Source organism: Narcine bancroftii, chromosome 10, assembly GCF_036971445.1.
Source record: "Narcine bancroftii isolate sNarBan1 chromosome 10, sNarBan1.hap1, whole genome shotgun sequence".
Lineage (NCBI taxonomy): Eukaryota > Metazoa > Chordata > Chondrichthyes > Torpediniformes > Narcinidae > Narcine > Narcine bancroftii.
In genome coordinates, this window is record NC_091478.1 from 6,976,990 (window position 1) to 6,987,388 (window position 10,399).

The window sequence follows — 10,399 nt, forward strand, 5'->3', positions numbered from 1 at the left end:
CTGCAATCAACATCCTGGTGGAACATTTACTATTGACACTGATGACATGACCAGTTGGGAGTCATGGAGAAACTAGATGAAGACAAAAATATAAAGCAGTGGTTGGGGTGGGGTGGGGGGCAGGTAAAAGAAAGGCATAAAGAGACACAATAGACAGGGTAATACTAGGAAAAGACAGCATTAAAGATCCTTTATCCAAGATTGTGCAATATCATCAATGCAGACAAACTGAATACAGTTTAACACAGATACTTTACAGCCACGGGGAAGCATGGTTACATGGAAATCAAGACTGAGTGCAAGCCTCAAGGGCATACTTGACATTTTAGGAGGCACTAGTGAGAAGGAAAGTGTTTTGGGAATCCTTGCTAATAAGAAATGAAATAAATATAGCTGTGAGCCCATTTGAGAAGAAGAAAAAAATAACAATGGAAAGAATGCAGTGTTAGGAGAGGTGAATAGCGGTCTCAGAAAATTAATAATATTGGAGGAAAGAGTACAAATTGAAACTAATAGGAGCATGTAGAAAGAGGAGTGTATTTACTATGAGTAACTTTAGTCTGCATAAAGATTGCATCAATAATAATTAGAAATGTTTGCCATAGGGTTTGATTCATGGCATGCATTCAAGAAAGTTTCCAAGAGCAATATATTATGAAACCAAACAGGAAACAGGCAATTTTACAGGATCTGGTAATGTATAATGAAGCAAGTTTAATTAATGATCTCAGAATTAACGACACCTCTAGGAAGTGCTAATCATAGCACAAATAATTTTAGCAACCAGCTCGAGAGTGAGAAACTTGGGTCGAGAAACAGCTGTGCTGTACACGAGAAAAATCAAGGAGGCAATCATAGAACCATCGAGCAGAACAGGCCAAGCCAACCTGTTTTGATCTCCACATAATCATGACTATTAAGAGAAATCAAGGCAGCAAACATTGACAGATTAGGTAAATGGAATCACAAGAGACACTGTTATCATTTCAAGAGCAAAAAGGTAACTAGAGAGAGAATTTGTTCCCTTAAAGATTCATCCTTATGTGAAGCCACACAATGATAAAGGGTTTTTCAACCCAAAACATAATTGTCTATTGCTTTCTATGGATGCTGTCTGACCTGTCAAGTTTCTCCAGCACTTTCTTTGCATGATGCTGGAGGTGGTACTCCCAGTGTGGTCTCACCAGAAACCTACAGAGTTCATCAAAAATTCCCTAGCATCAAAATCCTCAGTGACAACTTCCTACCAGGAGCTCCTCGCAGCCTGGATATTGTGATCCATCAGATCTCAACGTGTCCTTCAATAATCCCAAGCAATTACTGGTGTTGCACTTTTCAGAGAAACTGTTCTATCCACCAATGAAATACAATAAAACTGCAGATTCTGGAATGTTAAGCTATGTGTGTATATGTATATATATATGTATATATATATATATATATATATATGTATGTATATATATATATATATGTATATATATATATATATATATGTGTGTATATATATATATATATGTTTTGGGTTGAAAAACCCTTTATCATTGTGTGGCTTAACATAAGGATGAATCTTTAAGGGAACAAATTCTCTCTCTAGTTACCTTTTTGCTCTTGAAATGATAACAGTGTCTCTTGTGATTCCATTTACCTAATCTGTCAATGTTTGGCATATATATAAAACCGTATAACAATTACAGCCCTTCAAATCCATGCCAAACACTTTCTCCCACTTAACCTCACTGACCTACACTCAACCCGTAACCCTCCGTTCCTTTCCCATCCATATACATATCCAACTTCTCCTTAATGGTAATATCGAGCCTGCCTCCACCACTTTAGAGGCAGGCTTTGAGTCAAGAAGTACCCCCTCATGTTACCTCTAAACTTTACCCCTTAACTCTCAGCTCATTTCCTCTCGTTTGTATCTCCCCCTTTCTTAAAGGAAAAAGCCTCACCACATCAACTCTATCTATACCCCTAATAATTTTAAATACCTCAATCACATCACCTCTCAACCTTAGACATCCCAAAGAATAAAGGGCTAACATTTCAATTTTCCATATAATTTAGGCCCTCTAACCCCTGCAACATTCTAGTAAATCTTCTCTGCTCTCTCTCCAAATTGTTGATCTCTTTTCTATACTTTGGTGACCAACACTGTACACAATACTCCAAATTTGGCCTCACCAATGCCTTGTACAATTTTATCATAACATCCCAGCTCCTCTACTCAATGCTCTGATTTATAAAGGCCAACATACCATAATCATTCTTCACCACCCTATCCACATGACTTCACCTTTAGGAAACTATGTACCATTATTCCTAGATCCTCTGTTCTACTCTTCAATGCCCGACCATTCACCATGTATGTCCTATTTTGATTAGCCCTACCAAAATGTAACACCTCACACTTATCTTCATTAAACTCCATCTGCCATCTTTCAGCCCACTCTTCTAACTGACCTAAATCCCTCTGCAAGCTTTGAAACCCTTCACCACTATCCACCTCTCCGCATACTTATTAATCCAATTGACCACCCCATCATCCAGACCAAGCACTAGTCACCAGCTTCCGATATGACTCTCTTGCATCTCCCTTTCAACCTTTGTATGAATCCATTTAACTACTTCAATATGAATACCTAATGATTGGACTTTCCTAACTAACCTTCCCCGAGGAACCTTATCAAAGTCCATGCATACAACATCCACTGCCTTGCCCCCATCAACTTTCTGAGTAACCTCCTCAAAAAATTCGATAAGATTTAGGGAGACTAAAGGTTCCTGACCTGAAGTGTCGACAGCAGTTTCTTTGAACAGAGGCTAGATTGAATGAATCTTTTAAAAATGTAAATAAAGGGGGAAAATCCCTAGTTTAACTTACCTCTTTTTAAAAAAAATGAAGCAGGGCGACCCAATTTCGGACCTTGGTTGTGTCCTCGCCATGGTGGTGCGGCAACGGTGAGCCACTTGGGTCATGAAGGATATCACAGTGCAGGATGCTTCCCAATTCTGGGTGAAAGGTGAGGTTTGCACGGCTCTTGTTTCAATACCCCAATGTATCTTTTCTTCTGTCCAAATGAAAGCGTGCAAATTATAAGATGCACTCACCCATCTAATGTCATAAATGAAAGCAGAGCTAAAATGTTAGTCACAATATGACCTAGATAAGTCATTTAAAACAAAAACAAATCACAGATTTGCCACAAGAGTGATTATGGTGGCAACAGATTATTTTCTGGAACATTTTAATCAGATAGATTGTTTTACATGGAATCATAAAACCCAGTATTGAGGAGCAGGATGCCACCTACAATTTTATTCAAAAACAATTCAGCCATCATTCCTCAGAACATTAAATAATTCAAGTTGATTCTCACTGCAGGGAAGTTCAAAAAGGAGGTGGGCACATTGCCGGATTGACTGAACCCTGGGTGCTGCCCTCCCCTCACCAATTAATTCTAAATGTATCCGCCGGGTCTGTACGAGGACGCTGAGCTTGGCAATGGCAGGCTAGAATGGACTTGCTGGGGGTGGGGAGGGGTAGGTCCAGGAGTGAGGTGTCTTGGCACTGCGGAGGGGGTCTGGGAGTGAGGTGCCTTGCACTGGGGGGAAGGTCCTGGAGTGAGGTGCCTTGGCACAGGTGGGGGGGGTCCGGGAGGGAGGTGCCTTGGCACTGGGGGGAAGGTCCTGGAGTGAGTGCCTTGGCACTAGGGGAAGGTCCTGGAGTGAGGTGCCTTGGCACTGGTGGGGGGGGGGGGGTCCCGGGAGTGAGGTGCCTTGGCACCGGGCGCTGGCGGGGACCTCATCGCCGGCTCTGGATCGGCCGTGTTGGAATCTTATCCTCGGATCCTTTCTGCCGAGTGAAAATCAGGCATCGGCGAATCTTCTGTGGTCTGTCAGTAGATTTCGGACGCCTTCCTCTCTCATCCACCGGTTAATAGAGTCCGCTGACAACACGACTGAAAGTCGATCGATTCCCATTCATTAAATCATCGACAGTAAAGACGCGCCGAGACGTTTCTGTCTGGTTGTGGGGGGAGGAGGGGGGGGGGGTTGAACTTGGACCCCAGCGCCGGGATGGGAGAGGCTCCGCGAAACGCCGAGGTTTCAATGAGAGGCGAGGACTTCACCCCCGACTCTTCGTGGCGAAAGAAGCCGTGAGCGCGGTGAAGAGCTGGAGAAGCTGGTGTCCCCCCCCGCCGCCACCCGCCACCCCTCTCCCCCCCCCCCCCCCCCCCCCCGCGATTGGGAGGTGAGACTCCAACTCAGCCGATTCGCTTGGAAATGTTCCCCAGGAGCCCTTTTTCAGGCAGTCCGGCGGGGATCACAGGGATTCCTCAGCGGCCCGTGGCGAGTCTGCGGTCCAATGGCCTTCAAACAGAGCGCCAGCCCGGGTCGGGGGTCGGTCGTGGGGATGGTTCGGGTCGGGGGGGTGGGTCGGGGTCGGGGGGGTGGGTCGGGGGTCGGTCGGGTCGGGGGGGGTGGGTCGGGTCGGGGGGTCGGGTCGGGTCGGGGGTCGGGTCGGGTCGGGGGGGTGGGTCGGGGGTCGGGTCGGGGGGGGTGGGTCGGGGGTCGGGTCGGGGGGGGGGTGGGTCGGGGTTCGGGTCGGGGGGGGGGGTGGGTCGGGGGTTCGGGTCGGGGGGGGGGTGGGGTCGGGGTTCGGGTCGGGGGGGGGGTGGGTCGGGGTTCGGGTCGGGGGGGGGGTGGGTCGGGGTTCGGGGCCGGGGGGGTGGGTTCGGGGGTTCGGGTCGGGGGGGTGGGTCGGGGGTCGGGGGGGTGGTCGGGGTTCGGGTCGGGGGGGGTGGGTCGGGGGTCGGGTCGGGGGGGGGGTGGGTCGGGGGGTCGGGTCGGGGGGGGGGTGGGGTCGGGGGTCGGGTCGGTGGGGGGGGTGGGTCGGGTGGTCGGGTCGGGGGGGTGGGTCGGGGTTCGGGTCGGTGGGGGGTGGGTCGGGGTTCGGGGTCGGGGGTCGGGGGGGGGGTGGGGTCGGGGGGGGGTGGGTCGGGGGTCGGGGGGGGGGTGGGTGGGTCGGGGGGCTCCTCACCCCTGCCTTGGTGATGATGTGACACTGGAGATTAAGGGGAGGATTCAACTCCACCTTCCCACCAAACGAGTCGATTTTTAACATCCCTCCGACCAAATTGGATGTTAAGGCGGGGCGGGGGGGAGCGGATTAAAGCCCAGAGCTCCCGGAGGCAGGCGGTGGGACCGCGGGGTGACTGACTTGAGAGGCCGCTTGAATTGCAGACCTCACGCCGATAAAGAGCGTGTAAATGCGGTGCCCCCCCAGGTCCGTCTCGGCCATTGGTTTGGAGGTGTAATTGATCAGGTGTGACTGCATTGATCACCGATTCAATGGGGAAAATCATGTAAGTTTGACCAATTAAACGGAACAATATCTGTTTTTCATTCTCACGAAACAGTTCAAGCTATTAAGTCTTATAAACCGAGTGAAGATTTCACTCGTTTCGTATTTTTTGATAACTGCAGCACAATCCCGATTATCCGAAATGGGCCCAGTCCCGCCCATAAAAAAAAACAGCCCAGAGCAAATCACTTGTATCAGTGTTTGTACAACAACTAACAAGAAGGGACGGCTTTGTAAGCATTAAAATAAAGCTTAATTCTCACCCAAAAAAATGCTGGCCATCGCCGACACCTCCTCACCGAGGCCCCGCTGGTGCCGGGAGCCCGAGGGTCTCGCTGGTGCCCGGGAGCCCGACGTCCTCGGTTAGTTCGGCTCCGAAAAAAATTCAGAGAAGTGAGAATTTCAGATCTCCTTATTGATCCAATTTTTTTAAAGCTTCGGATAACAGGATTTCGGATAATCGGAGTTGTACTGTATTTTATTTAGGTTAAACTTTTGGAGTTTTTAAAATGGACATGTTGATTCTTTCTCTTAAACGTTTTATGATCCGTTCTTTGCTTTGGGGTGTTATAATCCTCTAAAAACACCTGTGATCTCCCTATTTTTTAAACTGCAGTTCTAGGAATAAAGCCTGTGCAGTCCTTTAGAGCAAGCATTTCGTGCGGACCAGCCCACACAGGCCATGGGGCAAGAGGTCATTAGTGGAATCGGTGGGAGGGCAGGAGAGAAAAAGAGCTGAGGTGATCAGGGAAGGGGATAGCTCTCTGCATAGAAAGGGAAGGAGGTGGAGAGCTTGAGGAAAGGAGATGGAGGGATAGGGAAAAGGGGAGGGACCTAACAGAAAATGGACAAGTCAATGTTAATGCCATCTGATAGGAGAGTTTGAGTCTCCCGATAGAATATTAGGCATTTTTCCTCCAATTTATGTAATCTCCAGTATCACATCATCACAAGGCAGGGGTGAGGAGCCCCCAGCCCGACCCCCGACCCGACCTGACCCGGGCTGGCACTTTGGTTGAAGGCCATTGGCCGCAGACGCCACGGGCCGCTGAGGGTTTGATTGACGTCAGGAATTCCTGTGATCCACGCTGGACTGTCTGAAAAATGGCTCCTGGGGAACATTTCCAAGCGAATCGGCTGAGTTTGAGTCTCCCGACAGAATATTAGGCATTTTTCCTCCAATTTACGGGTGGCCTTGATTTGTCAGTGGATGTCCATGTGGGAATGGGGTGTGGAGTTGAAATGGTTGGCCACTGGATTGTCCCTGTTACTGTCACAGACAGAGCAAAGGTGCTCAACGAAACAATCTCCCAGTCTGCATTCATTCTCTCTGATGTAGTTTGGTATTTTATGGTTCTGCTACTTTATTCATCAAGGTTACAAGTTAGACTGATTGTGACAGCAGCGTCTTCTCTGTTGGTAATTCCATAGTTTATAGAACTTGTTGCAGAGATCTAAAGAGAAATGTTAAAAGTAATCTTCTGAGGCAGTCCTTTGGATTGAGAATGACTTGCTTGTCTTATATCGTGGGTTCTAAATTATGGGAACTGCCGACTCTTTTGCAAGTAGGGCGGGAATTGGCTGACAGTCAACGGTTAAGTAACTGTGGGTTGGGGCAATCTTTCTGCTTCTTACACAGGGCTTCTATATACTCTTGATAGATAGCTTCAGTGTTCTCGATATTAGGTTGAATGCTTCTTCGTGACCAGACGTGGACCAGAGATTCACAGGTCCTTCTCTTCTGTCCATTTGCTAATTTCCTCCCATCATCGAGCTCAGGATATTGTCTGTTTTGGGAATCTGGTGTCTTTGGCTAGGGCAGAGACGTGACCCACTTGATGTAGCCGACAGAGAGCAAATAGGACCATAAAGCTGGATGTGTAGACCTTGGAGCTAGTCCAGGTTTTGGAGGCATACAAGCCAGCATCACAACTGCCCAGTAGATTGTGAGGTTTATATAATAGTGACTCCACTTTCCACTTGGTTCTGAAATCCATTTCCAGTGTAATCAACAGAAGCAAATATTGAAAGTGCAGTAGAATATAAAGTCATTATTAAATGTTGTGCTTGAGGCTCTCCGTGTCAGATGAATTTCTTGGCAGGGAATGTAAAATGTTCTACATAGATTGGCAGAAGATGTTACTTTTGAGTTATTTCATGAGGAATAGTTGTATTTTAATAACTGATTTGTAAACTATTGAAGAGTTATTTAACATTGTTCATTCTTAACAGGTGATGTAAATGTGCGGCTGTGCATTTATTAAAACAACATCTTTATTTGTACTGTATTCTCGCCCCCTATGTCGCAAAATGCCCCAAGGTATTTTAAAGAGGATCATCCAACAAATGTTGACCCTAAGCCATATAATAAGATAATATTGCAGATGATGAAAAGCTTGTTCAGAGGTAGGAAAGTACAGAAAATTCAAGCGGTTTAAGAAGGGATTATCAGAGCCTAGGGGCTTGGCAACTAATTTTTCGAGTGATCATGTATGGCATTTGAAGAGTTGTAGGGTCAGAAAGAAGTTAGGCAGAGAGATATTTGGGAGGGAAAAAAAACTAGTGAAATTTTAAAATAAGACGCTACTACTTTTGTTGAAAGTATTTTGTTCGTGTTTAGGGGAGAATAGATTCATGAGATTATAGGCATGAATTACAAGGAGAGGCTGGATAAACTGGGAATTTTCCTGGGGCAGACCCTGTAGAGGCTTATAAAATCATGAGTGGCATAGATAGGATAAATAGTCTTCATCATTTTTCCTTGGTTAGGGTGATTTATAACTCAGCGGCATAGATTTAAGGTGAGAGGGGAAAATTTAAAAGGGACCTGAGAAGTAAAAGTGGGAACAATTGTAATGTTTACAAGATAGCTAGACAGGCATAGGGAATATGGGTCCAATGCTGGCAAATGGGACTAATTTTGTCGGCATGTACAAGTTGGGCCAATGGCCTGTCTCCTTTAATTGTAGAAGTCTACGACTTGAATATTAATATTAAATGATGAGTATTTTGTAGTTCAAAATTTTACTACATTTATTTATTTTTCACATTTGTTACAAAATCATTGAACATTTTGCATTAAGACATTTTAGAACTAGACAAGGGAAAATACAAACATTTGCAAATTTCAACTTGCATTTTGAAAGTTCAATAAATATTCAATGTTGTAAGAATGCAGTTGAACATTTTTTTTGGAAAGTTTGACATTAACAATACCAGTTACTCAAACACGAGTCAACATTTTAAAATCTGCTAACTCAGTTTGATGGGATAAGGAAGAGAAGGTAACAAGGAAAGCTGGACAGATTCATTAGGTGGATACACCACAAAGGATCACTGGAGGAGTGGCTATATTTGTCCTCAACATTTAAACCATTAGAGCACCTGGGGAAGGAAATCTGCTGATTACTATCAACCATCCTCGTAACTGATGATTCAGTGCTTTTCCTTGTTGAAAAACACTTAGAAGAAGCATTGAAATGTACTCTGGATTGGGGACTTTACTGTCCATCACCTGGAATGGTGCAATGGCATAAAGTTGGCTTAGTCCTGAAAGGCATAGCTGTCAGATTTAAGCTTTAGCTTGGAATGACTGAACAAACCTACATGACCAGCATTGGCAGTCTTTATAGCTACATATCACTCCACTCCATCGTGTATAACTCATCTACAATCTGACCCATTTGTTTCTCTCTCTCTCTTGAACCTGGAAAAGAACTGCCTCTGTCTCCCATCCTTCACCAATCTCCACTGTCCCCTGTCCATATTATGCCGGTTATTCTTCCCCAACACTCTTAGTCCTGATGAAGTGTTCCCACCCAAAACATCACCATTTCCTTTTTTCCCCATTGATGCCTCATGACCTGCTGAGATTCTCAAGCAGATTGTTTGCAGATTTCAGCATCTGCAGTCTCTCGTGTACAGTCTCCTACTTGACCTCATTCTCGGCAATCTATCTGTGACAGAAACATATGCTTCTGACAGCATTGATAGAAATGATTAACGCTCAGTCCATGTGAAGATTAAATCCATTCTTCACACCAAGGATGTCCTCTGTCAGGCTGCGTAGCACTGTTACCACACTGAACAGAATAGATTTAAAATTCTGCCTGATCGAATCTGGACACCCATGAGGAATTGCAGATGAGAAGCTGCAACAGAAATGAACATAATCTTTGACATCAGGATCCAGCATTTTCTCCCATACTCTATGATTTCAGTCAAGCCAGACCACCAACTAAGCCACTGAACAATGATGCAATTATTCAAAATTATGTGCTGGCTTTGCCCCAGTTCTTGATCATCATACTGTTCACATTTGCCTGAAAGTTCATTGAGCTGAAGGAAAAGATTGATCGTCGATCTGGTGAAATGTTGGAAGATTGCCACAATTTGTAAACTTGGGGCATACTCCCTTTGTTGCCATGGTTCCAAATACACCCATGTGTGTGGAAAGCTTTTCTGAATATCCACCTCTAGGTTACTTTGCTGTTCATGGCATGAGACAGAGTGTGGGTGTGATAGACATTAACTAAGAAAGAAGTTGCTTTAAGAATCATCGAGGCTCCCACTAAAATATTATTGCTTTTGACTATTGTTTGCATACAGTTGATCTTTTGAAAAGTTCACGATAGGAATTGATCGAATGAGCTACTGGATTACACTGCAACTTTTCCAATATTAATGATTATGATTTTATGATCTTGTTCATTGGACAAAAATCTTACTTGCTGCAGCCAAACAGGTCCTTTGTAAAGGAAATGCAACAAGGATCTGAGCCAATGGAAAGAAACTGTTCTTGAACCTAGAGGTGCTGAACTTCAGGCATATCTGCTTCTTCCAGAAAAGGAGCAGCAAAAAGAGGATATGATCAAGGTGATGGGGGTCCTTTACGATGTTGGTTGCCTTCTTGAGGAAGTGCCTTAGGTAGGTGTCTTCTCTGGATGGGAGGTTGATGAACTTGGCTATGTTTGCTGCCTTCTGCATTCCTGGACACTCTAATTACTGTGATGCTTCCAGTAAGGATTCTAC

General features: G+C 45.3%; 1 long non-coding RNA gene across 1 annotated transcript in view; it reads left to right on the plus strand.

The window, feature by feature from the left end:
- The first annotated feature begins 5,174 nt into the window (after window positions 1–5,174).
- Window positions 5,175–10,399, plus strand: part of LOC138744110 (uncharacterized) — a 92,692-nt gene continuing 87,467 nt past the window's right edge. Inside the window, exon 1 of the long non-coding RNA XR_011345291.1 lies at window positions 5,175–5,369. This is a non-coding gene — a long non-coding RNA (uncharacterized lncRNA). The remainder of the gene's footprint in view (window positions 5,370–10,399) is intronic.